The sequence below is a fragment of the Bombina bombina genome, chromosome 4, assembly GCF_027579735.1.
Source record: "Bombina bombina isolate aBomBom1 chromosome 4, aBomBom1.pri, whole genome shotgun sequence".
Taxonomy (NCBI): domain Eukaryota; kingdom Metazoa; phylum Chordata; class Amphibia; order Anura; family Bombinatoridae; genus Bombina; species Bombina bombina.
The window spans coordinates 608,605,572-608,630,046 of record NC_069502.1 but is presented as its reverse complement, the minus strand read 5'-3'; the positions used below and the strand labels follow the sequence as shown (position 1 = coordinate 608,630,046).

The following is a 24,475-nucleotide window of genomic DNA, read 5'->3' as shown; positions in this document are numbered from 1 at the left end:
TGTATGACTGGAGTGACACATGCATTAGCAGCCAAATGCATTACCTACTGCGTATAGAGCTGCTCTATACTTCACTACGCTGCAGAAAAAAATAAGGGAGTGGAATCTTTAGTAACATTACTACAAAAAACATTTATTTTAAAAAGGAAGTAAAAAAATAATAATAAAATGATTGTGATTTACCTTGGGGAAGGCTGTCAAGGATAAGTACATTTTAATGGAGCCCAGTAGTGTAGGATAGTGCTCACACAACCACTACACAGCACAATTGGTTGATATAATTGAATAGGACCCCTTGTGCTTTATAGAAGAATACGTAGTAGTTAGAAGGAAAAAAAATCCATAAACAATTTTGAGGTCAGGGCAGGCATCTTTCATATACGTTCATATACGGTTAACAAGCAGAAGGTCAGGGCAGGATAAAAGATACAAATACTAAACACTAGGATTGCTCTTTAACAACTGAGCACGGAACTCTCTGAGCTGCAGTGCTTTATTGGCACCTGTGATGATTGACAGCGATTCGAGGAGGCATGGCATTGTGCATATAATTGCTTGCCTCATCTGCAATGGCTTGTTTGTAAGTGTGACACTCGGCGCCTAATCCACTCAGACATGACCACGTGACATCAGGAAGATACCACATGGATTCCTCAGCTGCCTGCCTGAGCAGAGCAGGCCCTCCACCCTAGGATCCAGTCTCTAGCAGAGGACCCATGGCAGAGACCTCAGCAGCCTTGAAACAGCAGGACATTACAAAGGCTAATTAAATCAACAGAAATTGTATGCGTTACTATCAATTACCATCACTTTAACTTATTAATATAATGTCTTAGTAAGGAGTAATCTTAAAATAATAAAACCATCAGGTAGCTTTTTCTTTTCAGAGATTAAGTTTGACAAGAATTTTCTCTGACAATTTATCTGTCACAAACATAACTAGGAATGTTTAAATATATATTGATATTGGTGGGGCTGTGTTGGTATTGAGCAACTAGCAACCATTGTCTTCAGCTTTTGTTAGAATACTAAGGAATCTACTTTTATTACTAATAATTGTACTTGAACTCTGTCAGTTGTAAGAGAATAAATATAACTTTGGATCACAATAATAAAGACTGGTTATTAGTCAACACTTTCTAATCACATTATACAGTATAATGTTCCCCTGCATTTTATATATTAAGGTGAGGTTTGTGGCAGTCAGGTCTGATATTGTCTGCATAGATGGAGCCGTTTCCCCTGGTTGCAAGGCTGTCGTGTTGGCTGCAGATTCTTGATGTACCAAATAAATGACGTTAATAACTTATGTGCAGATATTAGTTTAGACATTTCTACTCCTTGTTCTGTGTTGGACAATACTGGGGCTGTCCACTGCAGGATTAAACTTTCTTGTACAAAGTAACCATATGGTTGCACTAGTATACTCTGATATCCGTATTCAGTTATATATAATTTGAGTGCATCACTTCCTATATACCCAATCACTGGCTCGGCAGCAAAGCCGTGCTCAATTACTCAAGCATTTTGTGGGGCTTATCATATTATCCATGTCTCTTGGTGTGTCAAGCAAAACATTTGGAAAGCATACATTTGGCATATAAAATGCACATAAATCTGTATTCTTGCTTGACTCTGGACTAAATCCGTCAGATAATGTTGAAAACAAACAATGCCCTATAATCATGCTCAGAAAAGCATTATCTTCTATGCAAAAAGTAACCAAACTTTTTTTTTTGCAAAATAAAGCACATTCTTTCTAGGAAAAAAAATCCTCCTAAATAAAATATATCTCTTATGTGGACACAGTCAACGCAATTTTTTTTTTTAATTGGATAGGAAAGTCAAAATTAATCTTGCATGATTAACACAGAACATGACCTTTTTAGACACTTTTAAATCCTCTTCTATTTTCAAATGTATTTTTTTTCCTTTTATTATTCATTGTTGAAAAAAAAAATATGTACATATCCTACATTAGTGGGAACTAGCTGGTGATTGGTGCCTGCACACATTTGTCTCTCGTGATTGGCTGACTAGATGTGTTCAGCTAGCTCTCAGTAGTGCATTGCTGCTTCTTCAGCAAAGGATATCAAGGGAATGAATCAAATTTAATAATAGACATAAATTAAAAAGTTGTTTAAATTTGTATGTTCTATCTGAATCCTGAAAGAAACAAATTGGGTTTCATGTCCTTATAACATATTTTAAATTTTAATAATGTCTTGGACATATATTTTCAACATTCACATCCTTTTACTAATCTGAGGTATCTTTTACAAATTGTCTGCTAAAGTAATTCTAAAAAAGGTAATTGGTCTTCCAATTAGTTAGCTTTGCTGCAGGATACAAGGATTTTGAAGAACTACATGCATTCATCTCTATACAATAAACATATCAGTGATTTCTGTAAATAATTGAAGCTGCTGATGCACTACAGTTGTAATGCACTACTGGAACCTAGCTGAACACATCTGATGAGCCAATGATGAGAGGCAATGTGTGTAGCCACCAATGAGCAGCGTTGCTTTTGAGCCTACTTATATTTGCCTTTCAACAAAGGATACCAAGAAAACAAATTCAATTTGATAATAGAAGTAAACTGAAATGTCTCTTAAACTTCTATGATTTATCTGAAGTATGTACATTTTGACATTCATTACCATATAAGTAGATTTTTGTTGTCATTTTGCACTGGGATTAAATAGTATTGGTTTCCTAATTTGCCCAAACACATTATATTTTCTTTAGGTTTAAATGGACCTTAAAGGAACTGTCTACTCCAATTGTTATTGTTTAAAAAGATAGATATTCCCTTATATTATCCATTCTCCTGTTTTGCATAACCAACATAGTTATATTAATGTACTGTTTATGTCTCTGATTACCTTGTATCTAAGCCTTTGCAGACTGCCCCCTTATTTCAGTTATTTTGACAGACTTGCATTTAGCCAATCAGTGCCTTCTCATTTGTAACTCCACGGGCGTGGTCACAATGTTATCTGTGTGTCACACATGAACTTACACCCTCTAGTTGTGAAAAACTCCCAAATGCATTGAAATAAGGGGCGGCCTTCAAGGACTTAGAAATTAGCATATGAGCCTACCTAGGTTTAGCTTTCAACAAAGAATACCACGAGGACAAAGCAAATTTGATGATAAAAGTGAATTGGAAATTGTTTAAAATTGCATTCCCTATCTGAATCATGAACGTTTATTTTTGACTAGACTGTCCCTTTAAGGGACATAAAAGTGGAAAAAGAAAATGCTCTGTGTTAACTGTATGGAAGATATAAAGAAACAGGCGCAAGGCCCGACTCAAGTGTATAAAAACAAATTTATTAGGCCCCTTTAAAGTATTGTACTTACAAGATAAAATAATCAAATATGCACATATCATACACGTTGTCTCAGTCTCCGTATCGGTTGCCATTCGTTATAACCTCACAGTCCGTAAATACAGGTTACTGGTGGGTATATGATGTGTCGTATCTCGGTTTATCATAAAGCCCCCTTGTCTAGTAAGTAGTTACCCGTCAATTCATCCGTTCAGGAGTCAGGACAAAGTCGGTAAATCAGTATAATATAAAAACTAGGTACATCACACCATGCAAGCAATCCTTCGGCGTCCGCTTTCCTGCACGATCTAGTGCAACAGTGGAAATACGGATGCCTCCTTGGGACAGAAAGGACTCTATGCGTTTCATTTCACACCGGTAAAACTTTTTCGAAAGTACATTTCCTTCCCTGGCCCTGGATTTATATATGCGCAGCCTCTCAATGTGCTCCACTTACAGGGAAAATAATTTGTGACAACATAGTTAAACATAATTATCTAGCTAGCAGATACAAGTTTAAATCAATTTAAGTGCAAGTTAATAGAGATCAAAAAAATGCAAAATGGCACAAAAAGAAAATATATCAATTCTGAATTAAAGTCTTCTGAACATGTCTCAATAAATCTAAGTGTACATCAATAAATCTAAGTGTACATCAATGTTAACAATTAAAAATTATACAAATCTAATTGTTAGAAATGTTAAAAATTATACCTATTCCTTTATGTAACATGATCAGCTTATAACGTGGGTGGGTATTTCTGTGTTAACTATTTAACTATTGCTTGCAGATAGAACTATGCTAGTACATAGATTGCCGTATGGTATTTATACTATCAGTGAAACACCCATGCATTAAATGGGTTCATTTATGTTGTAATTTATGTAAATTTATCTTCATAATTATAGGTAGCCTAAAAATAAAAATATGTTTTTGCTGAAAAAAAGGCAGTTTGTAGAGAATAATGCAGCAAATTGGATCTCTTTGTTGGACAGCCAGGTCTGGCATCAGTAAGCTGACAGCTGTGACAAGTGAGTTGTGTGTAACATAACTGTAGTGTCCAGCAGGCTTTGCTGAAGGAGCTGTTCTGGCGAGTGTTTGCATCTCATCTCCCTTAGGTTTTTGGTTGGTGCTTGAGCTTTTGCATTGTGTGGCTTTTGTAAATGTTGTAGTTTGCAACCATTCAATTATTTTTCTGGCTTATAGAAAAGCAATGATGATAATAATTTCATATTTAAATAGGACAATGTTAAAATGTAGCCATATTTTATGTCCTTTTATATCTATCTCTACACACACACAGACACACACATAAATATAAATATATATATATATATATATATATACACACACACACACACACACACACACACACACACACACACACACACACGTGTGTGTGTATGTATATAGAGCTCTGGAATAAATTAAGAGACCACTGCAAAATTATCAGTTTCTCTGGTTTTACTATTTATAGGTATGTGTTTGAGTAGAATTAACATTTTCGGTTTATTCTATAAATACTGACATTTTTCACAAATTCCAAATAAAAACATTGTCAGTGAAAGCATTAATTATATATGCCACTGCTGTGGTCAACACTATCTTCTTGCAATAGGACCAGCTGGATAGCAAAAAAAGTGCTTCTAGTAGCTCAAAAGTAATTGGAATAAACAAATAACTATTGGCCATGCCAAAAGAGTTGACAATAAAAGTTTTGAGTGAGGAAAAGAAAGGTTCAATTCTGTCTTTACTGGCAGAGGGATACAGTGAACATCAGGTTGCTTCCAGCCTTTAAATTTAAAGATGGTGGTTCATAAGAACAAGGTCATTCAGCAGGCATTTGGGACAACAGGGCTACAGACCGGCAGAGGGCACAAATGATTCTTCACTTCCAGGGATGACTTCCAACTCATGCGAATGTCATTCAACAACTATAAGATGTCATCAAGTGACCTATTAAAATAATTAATAGCAAATGACAGCTGGGGTGAAGTGAACGGCAAGGTCGGTTTAAAAGAGACAGGGCTGAAGTCGTGAAAGCTAGAAAAAAGTCCTTCATCAATGAGAAGCAAAGAAGAGCCAAGCTGAGGTTTGCAAACGACCATAAGGATTGGACTGTAGTAAGGTAATCTTCTCTGATGAGTCAAATGTTCAGATTTGCCCAACACCTGGTCTTCTAATGGTTAGATGGAAACCTTGAGAGGCCTACAAGCCACAGTGTCTCTCACCCTGGAGAATCGGTGATGATCTGGGGTGCCTTATACAAGGCTGGAATCGGGTAGCTTTATCTTTGTGAAGAACGCATGAATCAAATCATGTACAAAGTTATCCTGGAAGAAAACTTGCTTCTTTCTGCTCTGACAATGTTCCCCAACTCTGAGAATTCTTTTTTTCCAGCAGGACAGTGCTCCATGCCACACAGCCAGGTAAATCATGGTGTGGGTGGAGGACCACCAGATCAAGACCCTGTCATGGCCAGCCACATTTCCAGACCTGAACCCCATTGAAAACCTCTGGAATGTGATTAAGAGGAAGATGGATGGTCACAAGCAGATCATTTTGCAGTGGTTTTAATTTTTTCCAGAGCTGTATATGTATGTATATATGTGTGCTTTGTGTGTTTATGTGTATGTATATGTGTGTGTGTGTGTATGTATATATATATATATATATATATATATATATATATATGTGTATATATATATATATATATATATATATATATATATATATATATATATATATATATGTGTATATATATATATATATATATATATATATATATATATATATATATATATATGTATATATATATATATATATATATATGTGTATATATGTATATATATATATATATGTGTATATATGTATATATATATATATATATATATATATATATATATATATATATATATATATATATATATATAAAAAATATATATATAATTTGAGAGGTCCATGTACTCACTGCTCTTAAAAGTTTAAAGCTACTAGCCCAGAGGGAAAAAGTAAAATTTGTAACACGTTCGCTGCAATTTCTTACTTCACCCCAGCTGTCATTTGCCATTCTTTTTGTAGGTCACTTGGTGTCATCCTACAGTTGTTGAGTGACATTTAAATCAGTTGGTGGTTATCCCGGGCAGTGGAGAGTTGTTTTTGCCCTCTGCCGGTCTGTAGCTTTGTTGTCCTCAATGTCTGATGCTTGACCTTGTTCTTATTGCAACCTGACGCTTGCTGTATACCTCTGCCAGTAAAACCAGAATTGAACCCTTCTTTTCATCACTCAAAATTTTTATTTTCACCTCTTTGCATGGTCAATAGTTATTTTTTTATTCAAATTACTTTTGAAGTAGTCTTAGCTTTAAGCCATCCATCTGGTCCTATTGCAAGAGTACAGTGATGACCACAGCAGTGGTTATTATACCTTTCCTCATTAAATAAACTTTGGTTCAAGTGATCACCTAATCAGTACCTTATTAAGCAGATGTGAGTCTGGCAGTCACTTGCAAGCACACAGATGGATTAAAAGCAAAATTGGAGAGTGAGTTATATTATTTGGCCAAATGGTGATAGCTCCGGGACCATGTCAAGGTCTCTTTCTTTCATGTAATTGGCAAGAGTCCATGAGCTAGTGACGTATGGGATATACAATCCTACCAGGACAGGCAAAGTTTCCTAAACCTCAAAATGCCTATAAATACACCCCTCACCACACCCACAATTCAGTTTTACAAACTTTGCCTCCTATGTAGGTGGTGAAGTAAGTTTGTGCTAGATTTCTACGTTGATATGCGCTTCTCAGCATGTTGAAGCCTGGTTCCTCTCAGAGTACAGTGAATGTCAGAGGGATGTGAAGGGAGTATCACCTATTGAATACAATGGTCTTCCTAACGGGGATCTATTTCATAGGTTCTCAGTTATCGGTTGTAGAGATTCATCTCCTACCTCCCTTTTCAGATTGACGATATACTCTTATATACCATTACCTCTACTGATTTTCATTTCAGTACTGGTTTGGCTATCTGCTATATGTGGATGGGTGTCTTTTGGTAAGTATGTCTCATTTACTTAAGACACTCTCAGCTGTGGTTTGGCACTTTATATGTAAAGTTCTAAATATATGTTTGTACTTATATTTGCCATGATTCAGGTTTATCAGTATATTTCCTTTTTGCAGACTGTCAGTTTCATATCTGGGAAATGCTTTAAAAAAAAAAAAATTTCTTACCTGAGGTTTTCAAATTGACTCTTTCTATATTGCGGGCTGTATTAGGCTCGAGAGAGCGCAAAATGCTATAATTAATTTCGTCATTCTTGGCGCAAGACTTTTTTGGTGCGAAAATTACATTTGTTGACGCAAATTTGTCATTTCCAGCGTATTAGTTGGCGCAGAGTCTTTTCACGAGGTTGCGTCATCTATGTAGCTTGAGTTTTGTTCCGGACGTTTTTGGCGCCAAAAAATGTTTGTCAGTTTGTGGTGCGTCATACTTGGCACCAAACATTTTTTTTCTTCTTTTAAGACCTCATTCCTTTTGCCTCTGGTCTTTTTTTCTATGTCAGAGGCCTATTTGGTTTGCTTTTTTCCCATTCCTGAAACTGTCGTATAAGCAAATTGATAATTTTGCTTTATATATGGTTTTTCTTTTACATACTGCAAGATATCTCAATCTGATCCTGTCTCAGAATCTACTACTGGAATCCTGCTGCCTGATATCGGTTCTACCAAAGCTAAGTGCATTTCTTGTAAACTTGTGGTAACTGTTCCTCCAGCTGTGGTTTGTAATAGTTGTCATGATAAACTTTTACATGCAGAGAATGTTTCCATCAGTAGTAGTTCATTACATGTTGCTGGTCAACATCTAATGCTCAGGATATTCCTGTAAATTTAAGAGAATTTATTTCTGATTCCATTCCGAAGGCTTTGTCTGCCATTCCGCCTTCTAATAAACGTAAAAGGTCTTTTAAAACTTCTCATAGAGTTGATGAATTTTCTTATGACCGACAACATACTGATTTCTCTATCTCTGATGAGGATCTGTCTGATTCAGAGGATCCTGCCTCAGATATTGACACTGACAAATCCTCTTATTTATTTAAAATGGAGTATATTCGTTCTTTATTAAAAGAAGTGTTGATTGCATTAGATATGGAGGAGACTAGTCCTCTTGATACTAAAACTAGTAAACGTTTAATTTGGTTTATAAACCTCATGTAGTTATTCTAGAGGTTTTTCCAGTTCCTGATGCTATTTCAGATATGATTTCTAAGGAATGGAATTGACTGGGTACTTCTTTTACTCCTCCTTCAAGGTTTAAAAAATTGTATCCTTTGCCTACTGATAGATTGGAGTTTTGGGAAAAGATCCCTAAAGTTGATGGGGCCATCTCTACTCTTGCTAAACGTACTACTATTCCTATGGAAGATAGTACTTCCTTTAAAGATCCTTTAGATAGGAAGCTTGAATCTTATCTAAGGAAAGCTTATTTATGTTCAGGCCATCTTCTTAGGCCTGCTATTTCTTTGGCTGATGTTGCAGCTGCCTCAACTTTTTGGTTGGAAACTTTAGCGCAACAAGTATCAGATCATAATGTGTATAGCATTGTTAAATTAATTCAACATGCTAATAATTTCATTTGTGATGCCATTTTTGATATCATCAGAATTGATGTTAGATATATGTCTTTAGCCATTTTAGCTAGAAGAGCTTTATGGCTTAAATCTTGGAATGCTGATATGACTTCTAAATCGACATTGCTATCTCTTTCTTTCCAAGGTAATAAATTATTTGGTTCTCAGTTGGATTCTATAATTTCAACTGTCACAGGGGGGAAGGGAGCTTTTTTGCCTCAGGATAAAAAATCTAAGGGTAAATTTAAAGCTTCTAACCATTTTTGTTCCTTTCGACAAAATAAGGAACAGAAACCTAGTCCTTCCCCTAAGGAATCTGTCTCCAATTGGAAGCCTTCATCAATCTGGAATAAATCCAAGCCATTTAAGAGTTCTAAACCAGCCCCCAAGTCTTCATTAAGGTGTGGCCCTCATTCCAGCTCAGCTGGTAGGGGGCAGATTAAATTTTTCAAGGATGTTTAGATAAATTCAGTCCAAAATCATTGGATTCAGAACATTGTCTCTCAGGGGTACAGAATAGGTTTCAGAGTAAGACCGCCTTTGAGAAGTTTCTTTCTCTCACGCATTCCAGTGAACCCAGAGAAAGCGCAGGCTTTCTTGAAGTGTGTTTCAGACCTGGAGTTATCTGGGGTAATCGTGCCAATTCCTTTTCAGGAACAGGGTCTGGGTTTTATTCAAATCTGTTCATTGTCCCAAAGAAAGAAAATTCATTCAGACCAGTTCTGGATCTAAAAGTCTTGAATCGTTATGTAAGAGTACCAACATTCAAAATGGTGACTTTAAGGACTCTTCTGCCTTTTGTTCCTCAAGGGCATTATATGTCCACAATAGACTTACAGGATGCATATCTTCATATTCCGATTCATCACTATCAGTTCCTGAGATTCTCTTTTCTAGACAAGCATTACCAATTTGTTGTTCTTCATTTTAGCCTAGCGACAGCTCCAAGGATCTTTTCAATGGTTCTCGGTGCCCTACTCTCTGTAATCAGAGAGCGGGGTATTGCAGTGTTTCCTTATTTGGATGATATCTTGGTACTTGCTCAGTCTTTACGTTCTGCAGAATCTCACACGAATCAACTAGTGTTGTTTCTTCAAAGACATGGTTGGAGGATCAATTTACCAAAGAGTTCTTTGATTCCTCAGACAAGGGTAACCTTTTTAAGTTTCCAAATAGATTCAGTATCCATAACTTTGTTTCTAACAGACAAGAGACTTCTGAAATTGGTTGCAGCCTGTCGGAACCTTCAGTCTCAGTCATTCCCTTCAGTAGCTATGTGCATGGAGTTTTTAGGTCTCATGACTGCAGCATTGGACGCGGATTACCAATCAATATTTTGGAACTCCGTGCGATTCTCAGAGCTCTTCAATTTTGGCCTCTATTGAATTGAGAGCCGTTTATTTGTTTTCAGACAGACAATGTCACAACTGTGGTGTATGTCAATCATCAGGGTGGGACTCAGAGTCCTCAGGCCATGAAAGAAGTATCCCGGATACTTGTTTGGGCAGAATCCAGCTCCTGTCTAATTTCTGCGGTCCATATCCCAGGTACAGACAATTGGGAAGCGGATTATCTCAGTCATCAAACTTTACATCCGGGGGAGTGGTCTCTTCACCCAGATGTGTTTTTTCAAATTGTTCAGATGTGGGGGCTTCCAGAAATAGATCTGATGGCATCTCATCTAAACAATAAACTTCCCAGGTACCTGTCCAGGTCCAGGGATCCTCAGGCGGAAGCAGTGGATGCATTGACACTTCCCTGGATTTATCAACCTGCCTATATGTTTCCGCCTCTAGTTCTTCTTCCAAGAGTGATTTCCAAGATCATCATGGAGCAATTGTTTGTGCTGCTGGTGGCTCCAGCATGGGCTCACAGGTTTTGGTTTGCGGATCTTGTTCGGATGTCCAGTTGCCAACCATGGCCACTTCCACTAAGGCCAGACCTTCTATCTCAAGGTCCGTTTTTCCATCAGGATCTCAAATCATTAAATTTGAAGGTATGGAAATTGAACACTTAGTGCTTAGTCATAGAGGTTTCTCTGACTCAGTGATTAATACTATGTTGCAGGCTCCTAAATCTGTTTCTAGAAAAATTTATTATTGAGTTTGGAAGACTTACATTTCATAGTGTTCTTCTCATAAATTCTCTTGGCATTCTTTTAGAATTCCTAGAATTTTACAATTTCTTCAGGATGGTTTGGATAAGGGTTTGTCTGCAAGTTCCTTGAAAGGACAAATCTCTGCTCTTTCTGTTTTATTCCACAGAAAAATTGCTAAACTCCCTGATATTCATTGTTTTGTACAGGCTTTGGTTCGTATCAAGCCTATCATTAAATCATTAAATCAATCTCTCCTCCTTGGAGTCTTAATTTGGTTTTTAAGGCTTTACAGGCTCCTCCATTTGAGCCTATGCATTCTTTGGACATTAAATTGCTTTCTTGGAAAGTGTTGTTTCTTTTGGACATCTCTTCTGCTAGAAGAGTTTCTGAATTATCTGCTCTTTCTTGTGAGTCTCCTTTTCTGATTTTTCATCAGGATAAGGCAGTTTTGCGGACTTCATTTAAATTCTTACCTAAAGTTGTGAATTCCAACAACATTAGTAGGGAAATTGTTGTCCCTTCTTTGTGTCCCCATCCAAAGAATTCTTTGGAAAGATCTTTACATTCTTTTGAGAGCTTTGAAGTATTATGTTGAAGCTGCTAAAGTTTTCAGGAAGACTTCTAGTCTATTTGTTATCTTTTCTGGTTCTATGAAAGGTCAGAAGGCTTCTGCCATTTCTTTGGCATCTTGGTTAAAGCTTTTGATTCATCACGCTTATTTGGAGTCGGGTAAATCCCCGCCTCAGAGGATTACAGCTCATTCTACTAGGTCAGTTTCCACTTCCTGGGCTTTTAAGAATGACGCTTCAGTTGATCAGATTTGCAAAGCAGCAACTTGGTTTTCTTTGCATACATTTACTAAATTCTACCATTTTGATGTTTTTTCTTCTTCAGAAGCAGTTTTTGGCAGAAAAGTTCTTCAGGCAGCTGTTTCAGTTTGATTCTTCTGCTTATAATTTCAGTTTTTTTTCTTTTCCATTATAAAATTAAAACTTATGATTTGTTTTTTTTTCAGCAGAATTGGCTGTCTTTATTTTTTATCCCTCCCCCTCTAGTGAATCTTGCGTGGAGTTCCACATCTTGGGTATTGCTATCCCATACGTCACTAGCTCATGGACTCTTGCCAATTACATGAAAGAAAACATAATTTATGTAAGAACTTACCTGATAAATTCATTTCTTTCATATTGGCAAGAGTCCATGAGGCCCACCCTTTTTGTGGTGGTTATGATTTTTTTGTATAAAGCACAATTATTCCAATTCCTTTGTTTATGCTTTTTGCTCCTTTCTTTATCACCCCACTTCTTGGCTATTCGTTAAACTGAATTGTGGGTGTGGTGAGGGGTGTATTTGTAGGCATTTTGAGGTTTGGGAAACTTTGCCCCTCCTGGTAGGATTGTATATCCCATACGTCACTAGCTCATGGACTCTTGCCAGTATGAAAGAAATTAATTTATCAGGTAAATTCTTACATAAATTATGTTTTTTCCCTGGGTCTCTAACCTACCGCCACATAAAGCATGCCTTCAACCAAACACTCTGAGATGCAAACAAGGGTGGCATAGGCCCTTTGTAATTTCCCTAGACACATATATACGAAACACGGAAATGGACTGCACTCTCAAACCAGACTGGGTACACATCCCATCACATCTTACAATCCTGGGTGCTCACCAGCACTCAGACAGCTGCACAGCTTTCAGGGACTCGGCCATACCTGGGTGGAAAGCCCACAGGAAAAAATACAGAACTAAATTATTAAAACAGCACATAGAAAGTCTGACACTCACTTGCAAGCACACAGCTGGATTAAAAGCAAAATGGAGTTACAGCATTTGGCCAAATGGTGATAGGCCCAGTACCACGTCAAGGTCTCTTTTTTTTCATGGGTCCATAACCTACAGCCACACAATGCATGCCTTCAACCAAACCAATTGTAAGGATGTGCATGAGACACTTAAGATGTATTTAGTGATAGAAATACCAAATTACATTTAAAAATTTTGTGAAGGGTTCTTCAATTGCATAATCGTGCCAGTAATTAACTGCGAGACACTGTGATTGACGCATTCTGAATAATACTTATGTTTAATGTCTTCTTTTCAACTGCCAAAGTTTGTTTTGCCTTTAAATAAATGGCATTTTTGAAGAAGAAAAAATCTGATGAAAACTAATATTTTTTTTAACCTGTTTTTGAATATCTGCAGGCAGATTTCATCATATGAAATAGTTTGACTTTTTTACCTATTTAAATTAAGTTAGTTTAGAGCTATTTTTTTTTATTCCAGCTAATGATTTCAGTTTCCTTCTATTATGACATTTACCTCTTAGTCTTGGTTTTCTTTGTTAGAACATATATTCTTTTCATGAGAGCATACCTAGGTAGGCTTGTAGTCAGACAGGAATATATGTGTGAGCTATTTCTCGTTTGGTATCCCTTTAAATGAGGAAAAGAGAAATAACAGCAAGGAAGATGTAAGTGTAAGAATACAATATTTCTTTCATAAGATGGTGGGAGTCCATGAGATCATAACATGTGGGATTATACTTCCTGTCCACCAGGAGGGGGGTTAACAGCTGTGGTTATTAGTGCTCAAAGCACATGCATCTTGGGACATCTCCCCTTCTCCCAAATGCAGTAGCCTTCTTTGGAATTCAGAAGTTGATTCCCTGTTTTCTGTGGAGATGATGAAGCAGCATTCTGCGTTTCAGACCTTTTCTATACTGAAAGCTATCGATTTTTGGGGTCTTGTATATTTATTTGAGTGAGACAATTGGGCTTAATTGCCTCCCCTGTGTAGATAATTTATGTTGTGTGTCCTAATGTCTTCTTTTTTTGCCTTTTTTTCTCTACATAAATGGAGCAAATTTGTGTAGGTTAGTTCTCTGGACTATCAGCTGGAGGGTTGAATGGCAGATTTACAGATCATGTAAGCTTTTCATATTTCTGTTTGTTTTGTAAAGCTGTGCCTGTGTCCCCCCCCCCCCTTCTCAGCTGTGTGACTGTAGTGCTGACCTTATATCTAATCTTAAACAGAGTTTTTCTGTGCTACCGTAAAGTTAGAATTGTCAAAGGCCTGTTGTCCAACAAGGCTGTCCCTCTGGGAGCTCTACAGAGTTATCCCCTAAGTTTAAAGAATACATCCACTATGTCTGACTTCATGGCTGCTATGCCTCCCCCCGCTAAATGCAGATAAATGCCTGGTGTAGAAGGTGCTCCTTCCCAGGATCATGGCTTTCAAGGATCTTCCCTGAGCGACCTGTCTAGCTCCCTTTTAACTTGAAAGGTTACATTTCATTCAGACACTTCCTCTGCTGAGGATATACTTTCTATGAAGAAAGAATTCCGGCACCCCAGTAAAATGTAATATTCTTTTATTTTGTTACGATAAGTCCATTACAATGGTACTAGACTGAAACATGCATACCTCTTACGCGTTTCGGCTGGTGCAGGTCCTACATTATTTGATATACTTTCTATTCCTGAGTTAGTCTAAAGTGGTAACTAAGGAATGAAACAAATTGGGAATTCCCCTTCTATTGTGTGACAAATTTAAGACTATGTTTCAATGAGATGGGGTTTGCGCGATCTCGAGGGGTTAGATTTTTTTTTTTAACTTTTAATACGAATGTAACCTGACTTGCCCAAAAAGCTTAACTCACTAAAAAACCAAGCAGAGTTTTCACAATCGCGGAAAAAAAAATACTGCGCCACTAATTCTCTAGCCCTAAATCAGGCACATTAAGATAATTATACCTTAGTGGATAATGTTGATAAGAGCTCAGGGGAGTGTGAAGTAATCTCTAAATAAAAAGACAAAATTTAAACATTAGCATAGGTCTTTTCTAGACCTCTATTAAGACAACAAAGTTTAGGAGAAAAAGGTGTAATATTATAAATAGTTACTCAGTATGAATCCAGTGCAGTTTTCACCAGAGATTTAATAAACATACAAGACAGTACAGTAGTACAAAATATAGTAGTCTCAGATGGCACAAAGGACAGAGGTGGTATGCTCAGAGCCCTAAGTCCACAAAGAACAAGGGATAGGTACAGAGAAAATAAAAAGGCTGGGGAAAATTAAAATAACTTACAAAGAAATATGGGTTGAGAGCACACAGACAGAGGAACAAATACAAAACTACTCAGTAATCAATGTTTTAAGTGAGTCTCTCACTAGAGGAGAAAAAGGACGTTTTAATATTACATCTGGAATTTGTTCAAGCCAATAATTTCAATCTTTTTAAGACTATAATTGATTTAAACTGTTTTGTTCAAAAAGTTAACACTTAAAACATGTTTGTGATGCATTGGGACAAGCTAGATTACTCTTTAGGGGGAGTTGTTCCAAATCCACCCAAGTAGTCCAGTAGTTGATTTCTTTTTTGATAAAGCACAGGATTATATGTCTCACAATGCCGGAGACATATAAGACCATTTATGATGAATTGCATTATCATGTGAGCTTTAAATCTTCTGTCTTTTACCCCACCAAGGTTTGAGTTGGAGTTTTTGGAAGCTTTCATAGAAAGATGATCATTTTTCTACCCTTAAAATAAAAGCAATTTGACTGGTAATAAGGCAGCCAGACAAAGGGGGAAACGGTGTAGTCATGAATAAAATCAGTATATTAAGCTAATCAACAATAGTCTGACATTAATGTTTACCACAAGTTGACACATAACCTCACATTTGTTTTCCAGAGACTTGTGTACATTTGTGATACATTTGATTTTTTTGTATGTTACTAATCCTATCATTTCCATCATCCATCATCTAACGAAGGTGCGTACGTATTTGGAATATATAAAGGGAAGGCCCATTGTCTAGGTTTCCTTTTTTGAGAAATTATCTACTTGGGTAGACACAATTTTGCAACCTCCATGTACAGATAGTCCCAAGCTACTTTAAAACCCAAACCTCAAATTTTCTTTTATGATTTTGCTAGAGCATACTATTTTAAACAACTTTCCAGTTTACTTCTAGTATCTAGTTTGCTTCTTTCTCTTGGTATTCATTGTTGAAATGCATATCTAGGTAGGCTCAAGAGCAGGGAGCTAGTTGGTTATTGATGGCTGCAAATAAATGCTTCTTGTCTTTGGATTAACAATTGTGTTCATCTAACTCCCAGTAGTGCATTGCTGCTCCTTCAATTAGTTGCCTAAACATGTATATTCTATCTGATTCATGGAAGAAAAAAATGTGGGTTTCATATCCCTTTAGGTTTTTCCTTTATAGATTTAATAATTGACTTTAAAGATTATTTAATTCAGGTCATATAGTTTTTGTTAAAGGGACAGTAAACCTTAAAAATAATGTTATATAATTCTGCACATAGTGCAGAATTATATAACATTATACTGTATTAGCCAAACATTTATAAAACCTAATATTCCCTATTAATTTAAAAAAAAAAAACGCTGTTTCACAGACCCGCTCTCTGCTGAGCGGGTCTGTTATATTTACTCAGCGCATCAGGCCAGCTGTATAGTCACAGCCCGGCCCCACCGCGCCATAAGACTAAGTGCAGCTCGCTCCTGAAGCGAGCTGCACTTAGTCTTATGGCGCAGTCGGGCCGTGCTGTGACTATACAGCTGGCCCTATGCGCTGAGTAAATATAACAGACCCGCTCAGCAGAGAGCGGGTCTGTGAAACAGCGTTTTTTGTTTTTTTTAATTAATAGGGAATATTAGGTTTTATAAATGTTTGGCTAATATAATGTTATATAATTCTGCACTATGTGCAGAATTATATAACATTATTTTTAAAGTTTACTGACACTTTAAATCATAATTATTTTCTCTTTTATGGACAGTTTTATCTCCGAAGGCATTGGACAGTGATGGGGGGGCTAAATTTGCCCCACCCTATGCAAACTTTTCTATGGGCTGGTTAGAGCTGTCCCTAGTATTAGGGGATAATAACCACTTTTCTGAATGCCATTTTCGTCCAAAATGTTTCTACGACCAAAATTTTGGTGCATCCCTACTTAAAACAATATTAAATATCAATATACTGTATTATTCTTTATTTAGTTCTAGGTAACAGAATCAGATTTAAAGTGAAAGTAAAATTTTAACCTCAACAAAACATCTATGTAATATTTAGCAGTAATATATATGCATCACTATGTTTGTTTAATTTTTTTTGCAAAGATTTACATTATATTTTATTATTTTATTTCTTTACTGTGTTCGTCCTTGCTCCGCCCACCCTCCTCTTCCTGTATTTTTAGGCCTTTACGTATAGAGTGTTCCCACCCGCTCTATACGTACCTTAAATGCGCGTTCACGATCAGGGAACACATTGCGCATGCGCGAATCGGCGATCAGGGAACACATTGCGCATGCGCGAATAGACGATCAGGGACACATTGCACATGCGCGAATCAGCGATCAGGGCTCTTCAATATTTATACGGAGCAGCAGTGTCCACAAAAAGTTGTGCGCATACGTGAATTGGGCACACACGTCTGACAGAATTGTGTGTAACAGATTTTGCGCATGCGCAATAGATGACATATTATGATGACGTAGCTTCACGGCCGCCGATCGGCCAGAAAGTCAATTGGATGTAATGAAAACGTGACAAGGAAGTAAAATATGTATTGGTAAGCGGGGAGATTTAAAAATCTGTAAAATATCAGTTTGTATTTGGCGAAAATGTTATTTAGAGATAGCTTAAATAAAAACGATGAATTAAACTCCTATTATTTTTAACTAACAGATCTAACTGTGCTAAGCTGACCACCTAACTTTACTTTCACTTTAACAACAGTTTTTTTTTTTTACCAATTATCCAAATAAAGTAAAGTCCTAGAAAACCCATTATATGCAAAACAGTAAGTCAAGTAATGAACTTAAACAGCAGCTCTAGGCTATCATCGAATTTGAAACATGCTACACAATAATTTTACCAAAAATAACAGGAAAAAAAAACAAAAACCGAAATAGCCAAAAATGCCATTTTCGGCCGAAAAGTTTCTGCGGCCGAAAAATTTCGGTGCATCCCTAATACAAAGAGCCCATAATCAGGTAGAGAGAAAAGATAGACAAACTCTTTTACTTTATCGTCCATCTAGGAAAATAAAGCAGGGCAAATTGAATTTCAGTATCCCCTACAGCACTGGTTTTTAAACCTGTCCTCAGATCTCCCCAACAGGCCAGATTTTTAGAATTACCTTGGTTAAGAGCAGGTAAAATAACTGTTTACTTATCAGCTGAATATTTCACCTGTGCTCCAGTTCATACTGGATTTTAATTTTCTCTCTCTCTCTCTCTCTCTCTCTCCCCCCTCTCTTTTACTTTCTCTCTCCCCCTCTCTTTTGCTCTCTCTTTCTCCCCTCTCTTTTGCTGTCTCTTTCCCCCCTCTTTTGCTGTCTCTTTCCCCCCCTCTCTTTTGCTGTCTCTTTCCCCCCCTCTCTTTTGTGCTCTCTTTCCCCCCTCTCTTTTGCGCTCTCTTTCCCCCCTCTCTTTTGCGCTCTCTCTCCCCCCTCTCTTTTGCGCTCTCTCTCCCCTTCTCTTTTGCGCTCTCTCTCCCCCTCTCTTTTGCGCTCTCTCTCCCCCTCTCTTTTGCGCTCTCTCTCCCCCTCTCTTTTGCGCTCTCTCTCCCCCTCTCTTTTGCGCTCTCTCTCCCCCTCTCTTTTGCGCTCTCTATCCCCTTCTCTTTTGCGCTCTCTCTCCCCCTCTCTTTTGCGCTCTCTCTCCCCCTCTCTTTTGCGCTCTCTCTCCCCCTCTCTTTTGCGCTCTCTCTCCCCCTCTCTTTTGCGCTCTATACCCCTCTCTTTTGCGCTCTATCCCCCTCTCTTTTGTGCTCTCTTTCTCCCCTCTCTTTTGCTCTCTCCCCCCTCTCTTTTATTCTCTCTCTCTCTCCCCCCCCCCTCTTTTACTCTCTCTCTCCCCTCTCTTTTGTGCTCTCTCTCCCCTCTCTTTTGTGCTCTCTCTCCCCTCTCTTTTGTGCTCTCTCTCTCTTCTCTTTTGCTGTCTCTCTCTCCCCTCTCTTTTGCTGTCTCTCTCTCCCCTCTCTTTTGCTGTCTCTCCCCCCCCTCTCTTTTGCTGTCTCTCTCCCCCTTCTCTTTTGCTGTCTCTCTCCCCCTCTTCTGCTCTCTCTATCCCCCTCTTTAGAGCTCTCTGTCTCTTAGCAGCTGGCCCCGGTATCTGACCCCGCCCGGCCCCGCACGCGTCACGCCCATCCCCCGCACGCGTCACGCCAGGTTAGTTGGAAGGCCAGGTGTGTTTGTCCTCGTGCGCAGTCTCTATTGCGCATGACAGCTTCGGACAAACACACTTGGCCTTTTATTATATAGGATGTTTTAGCATTTTTGCTATCACTCCATTTAAACATAAAGTAGAGCCTTGCTTTTTGGATTTACATATCAAAACTATACATTTAATTTAAGTAGACAACCCAAAGTATTCATTTAGGCCCATTTTGGTATATTTCATGCCACTAGTTTGCTGCCAAATGCGCTCATAAAAAAAAAGTTAACTTTTTCACAAACTTTAGATTTCTCACTGAAATTATTTACATACTGCTTGTGCAGTCATAACACAAATGGTTGTTAAAGCTTCTCTGGGATCCCCTTTGTTCAGAAATAGCAGACATGCATGGCTTTGCCATTGTTTTTTTGGTAATTAGAAGGCCGCTTATTGCAGTATGTGGTACGATGAACTGCATTACCTAGGTCTATGTCCGATTTGGTGGTTAAAAAAAAATCTGATTTAAATTTAAAAAAAATAAAAAATAGTTGATTATTATCCACCCTGCATTTACTACATATACATACACACACACACAAACATAAATGCATACACACACAGCCAGGGTGTCCCATGACATTAATGAAAATAATTTTATCTGCATTACTTTTCCTTTATAAACAAGGTCGTGTGAAGAGTTGAAGACCTTTAGCCAAACAAAATGTACATTTGAAGAACAAGCAGAAGTCAACAGCATCCTCCTATTCCTTTTTGCTAAATAGCTTAACTGCTGTTATTTGGTTAGTAATTGCATATTAGCCTAGCATTGTACCAGGAACCCCTCCTGCTCTCCTATCTCCCTATGCACAGTATATTATCAAATATTGTGTGAACCCCAGAAAAATGTTTAGTGACCAAACCCTGCCCGGCCCCCCCTATTTAAGAAGCACAGAAATAGAACATGCAATTTTAAACAACATTTCTAATTACTTCTATTATCAAATTTGCTTTGGTCTAGGTAAACCTAGGTAGTTTCATAAGAGGTCAGGTGCTTGCGCATGTCTTGAGCACTCTATGGCATCAGTGTTTGCAACAGTGTATAACATTGCTACAAGCATTGTTGCAAAGACTTCTGCTATAGAGTGCTCAAGACACATGCAAGCTCATGAGCTCTTATAAATTTACCTAGGTTTACCCTTCAACAAAAAAGAAAATTAATTTGATTTGATAGCAAATTTTGGAAAGCTGATTAAAACTGCTTGCTCTCCCGAACCTGTGAAAGTTTACTTTTTACTGCCCCTTTAACATCTCTTTCTAACAGCAGTTATTTCTTCTGTTAAGTGTGATCAGTCCACGGGTCATCATTACTTGTGGGATATTATCTGCTCCCCTACAGGAAGTGCAAGAGGATTCACCCAGCAGAGTTGCTATATAGCTCCTCCCCTCTACGTCACCCCCAGTCATTCTCTTGCACCCAGCAACTAGAAAGGTCGTGTGAGAGGACTATGGTAAAATCGTTTTCATTTACTGAGGTACTGAGTGAATAAATGTTTGGGCACTATTTTTCCACTTGGCAGTTGCTTAAATCTGTTTTTTTCTGTCAGTTTCTGTTCTCCCTCACTGCTGTGTGTGTGGGGGAGGGGCGCTTTTACTATGCATCAAATATTTCAGTCAGCACAGCAGAGCTGTGAGAATTATAGTTTGACTGAGATAAAAACGTTTATTCTGTGATTTGTTTCCTGCTTTCAGAAATTGTTATCTTTGCTAATGGGATTAAACCTTTGCTAAAGTTGTGTTGTTTAATTGCTGAGGGGAACAATCCTTTGCTAAAACTGTATATTCTGACAAAGATTGATGCTATAACTTAATTATTTTAACTGTTATAATTTTTTTCTGTGCTTCTTAAAGGCACAGTTAGTTTTCATATTATTTGTAAATTACTTTGAAAAGTATTTTCAAGTTGCTGTTTATTTGCTAGTGTGTTAAACATGTCTGATTCAGAGGAATATCTCTGTGCTATATGTGTTAATGCCAAAGTGGAGCCCAATAGAAATTTATGTACTAAATGTATTGATGCTACTTTAAAAAAAACAGTCAATCTGTACAAATTGAACATATTTCACCAAACAACGAGGGGAGAGTTATGCCGACTAACTCGCCTCACGTGTCAGTACCTGCATCTCCCGCTCAGGAGGTGCGTGATATTGTAGCGCCGAGTACATCTGGGCGGCCATTACAAATCACATTACAAGATATGGCTACTGTTATGACTGAAGTTTTGGCTAAACTACCAGAACTAAGAGGTAAACGTGATCACTCTGGGGTGAGAACAGAGTGCGCTGATAATGCAAGGGCCATGTCTGATACTGCGTCACAGTTTGCAGAACGTGAAGACGGAGAGCTTCATTCTGTGGGTGACGGTTCTGATCCAAATAAACTGGACTCAGACATTTCAAATTTTAAATTTAAGCTTGAGAACCTCCGTGTGTTACTAGGGGAGGTATTAGCGGCTCTGAATGATTGTAACACAGTTGCAATCCCAGAGAAAATGTGTAGGTTGGATAAATATTTTGCGGTACCGACGAGTACTGACGTTTTTCCTATACCTAAGAGACTTACTGACATTGTTACTAAGGAATGGGATAGACCCGGTGTGCCTTTCTCACCCCCTCCTATATTCAGAAAGATGTTTCCAATAGACGCCGCCACACGGGACTTATGGCAAATGGTCCCTAAGGTGGAGGGAGCAGTTTCTACTTTAGCTAAGCGTACCACTATCCCAGTGGAGGATAGCTGTGCTTTTTCAGATCCAATGGATAAAAAATTAGAGGGTTACCTTAAGAAAATGTTTGTTCAACAAGGGTTTATATTGCAACCTCTTGCATGTATTGCGCCTGTCACGGCTGCAGCAGCATTTTGGTTTGAGTCTCTGGAAGAGACACTTCAATCATCCACACTAGATGACATCACACACAAACTTAAATTCCTTAAGTTAGCTAATTCATTTATTTCAGATGCCGTAGTACATTTAACTAAACTTGCGGCTAAAAATTCAGGATTCGCCATTCAGGCACGCAGAGCTCTGTGGCTGAAATCCTGGTCAGCTGATGTTACGTCTAAATCTAAATTGCTTAATATTCCTTTCAAAGGGCAGACCTTATTCGGGCCCGGCTTGAAAGAGATTATTGCTGACATTACAGGAGGTAAAGGTCATGCCCTGCCTCAGGACAAGGCCAAAGCCAAGGCTAGACAGTCCAATTTTCGTTCCTTTCGTAATTTCAAAGCAGGAGCAGCATCAACTTCCTCTGCACCAAAACAGGAAGGAGCTGTTGCTCGCTACAGACAAGGCTGGAAACCTAACCAGTCCTGGAACAGGGGCAAACAGGCCAGAAAACCTGCTGCTGCCCCTAAGACAGCATGAATTGAGGGCCCCCGATCCGGGACCGGATCTAGTGGGGGGCACACTTTCCCTCTTCGCCCAGGCTTGGGCAAGAGATGTTCAGGATCCCTGGGCGTTAGAGATCATATCTCAGGGATACCTTCTGGACTTCAAATCCTCTCCCCCAAGAGGGAGATTTCATCTGTCAAGGTTGTCAACAAACCTAACAAAGAAGGAAGCGTTTCTACGCTGCGTACAAGATCTTTTATTAATGGGAGTGATCCATCCAGTTCCGCGGTTGGAACAAGGACAAGGGTTTTACTCAAATCTGTTTGTAGTTCCCAAAAAAGAGGGAACCTTCAGGTCAATCTTGGATTTAAAGATCCTAAACAAATTCCTAAGAGTTCCATCGTTCAAGATGGAAACTATTCGAACAATTTTGCCCATGATCCAAGAGGGTCAGTACATGACCACAGTGGATTTAAAGGATGCTTACCTTCACATACCGATTCACAAAAGCCATTACCGGTATCTAAGGTTTGCCTTTTTAGACAGGCATTACCAGTTTGTAGCTCTTCCATTCGGACTGGCTACGGCTCCAAGAATCTTCACAAAGGTTCTGGGCACTCTTCTGGCGGTACTAAGACCGCGAGGAATTTCAGTAGCTCCGTACTTAGACGACATACTGATACAAGCTTCAAGCCTTCAAACTGCCAAATCTCATACAGAGATAGTACTGGCATTTCTAAGGTCGCATGGATGGAAAGTGAACGAAGAGAAAAGTTCTCTCTTTCCACTCACAAGAGTTCCCTTCCTGGGGACTCCGATAGATTCTGTAGAAATGAAGATTTACCTGACAGAGGACAGGTTAACAAAACTTCAAAGTGCATGCCGTGTCCTTCATTCTATTCAACACCCGTCAGTAGCTCAATGCATGGAGGTAATCGGACTAATGGTAGCAGCAATGGACATAGTTCCTTTTGCACGCCTACATCTCAGACCACTGCAACTGTGCATGCTAAGTCAGTGGAATGGGGATTACTCAGATTTGTCCCCCACTCTAAATCTGAATCAAGAGACCAGAAATTCTCTTCTATGGTGGCTTTATCGGCCACATCTGTCCAGGGGAATGCCATTCAGCAGGCCAGACTGGTCAATTGTAACAACAGACGCCAGCCTACTAGGTTGGGGCGCTGTCTGGAATTCTCTGAAGGCTCAGGGACTATGGAATCAGGAGGAGAGTCTTCTTCCAATAAACATTCTGGAATTGAGAGCAGTCCTCAATGCTCTTCTGGCTTGGCCCCAGTTAACAACTCGGGGGTTCATCAGGTTCCAGTCGGACAACATCACGACTGTAGCTTATATCAACCATCAGGGAGGGACAAGAAGCTCCCTAGCAATGATGGAAGTATCGAAGATAATTCGCTGGGCAGAGTCTCACTCTTGCCACCTGTCTGCAATCCACATCCCGGGAGTGGAGAACTGGGAGGCGGATTTCTTAAGTCGTCAGACTTTTCATCCGGGGGAGTGGGAACTTCATCCAGAGGTCTTTGCCCAAATACTTCGACGTTGGGGCAAAACAGAGATAGATCTCATGGCGTCTCGACAGAACGCCAAGCTTCCGCGCTACGGGTCCAGATCCAGGGATCCGGGAGCGGTCCTGATAGATGCCTTGACAGCACCATGGACCTTCAGGATGGCTTATGTGTTTCCACCTTTCCCGATGCTTCCTCGATTGATTGCCAGAATCAAACAGGAGAAAGCATCAGTGATTCTAATAGCGCCTGCATGGCCACGCAGGACTTGGTATACAGATCTGGTGGACATGT

At 38.7% G+C, this 24,475-nt stretch overlaps 1 protein-coding gene across 2 annotated transcripts in view; it reads left to right on the top strand.

Moving 5' to 3' along the window:
* The window catches only part of PDSS2 (decaprenyl diphosphate synthase subunit 2), a 632,456-nt gene that overhangs the window by 40,955 nt on the left and 567,026 nt on the right, over positions 1 to 24,475 (top strand). The gene's annotated exons all lie outside the window — the stretch shown is intronic.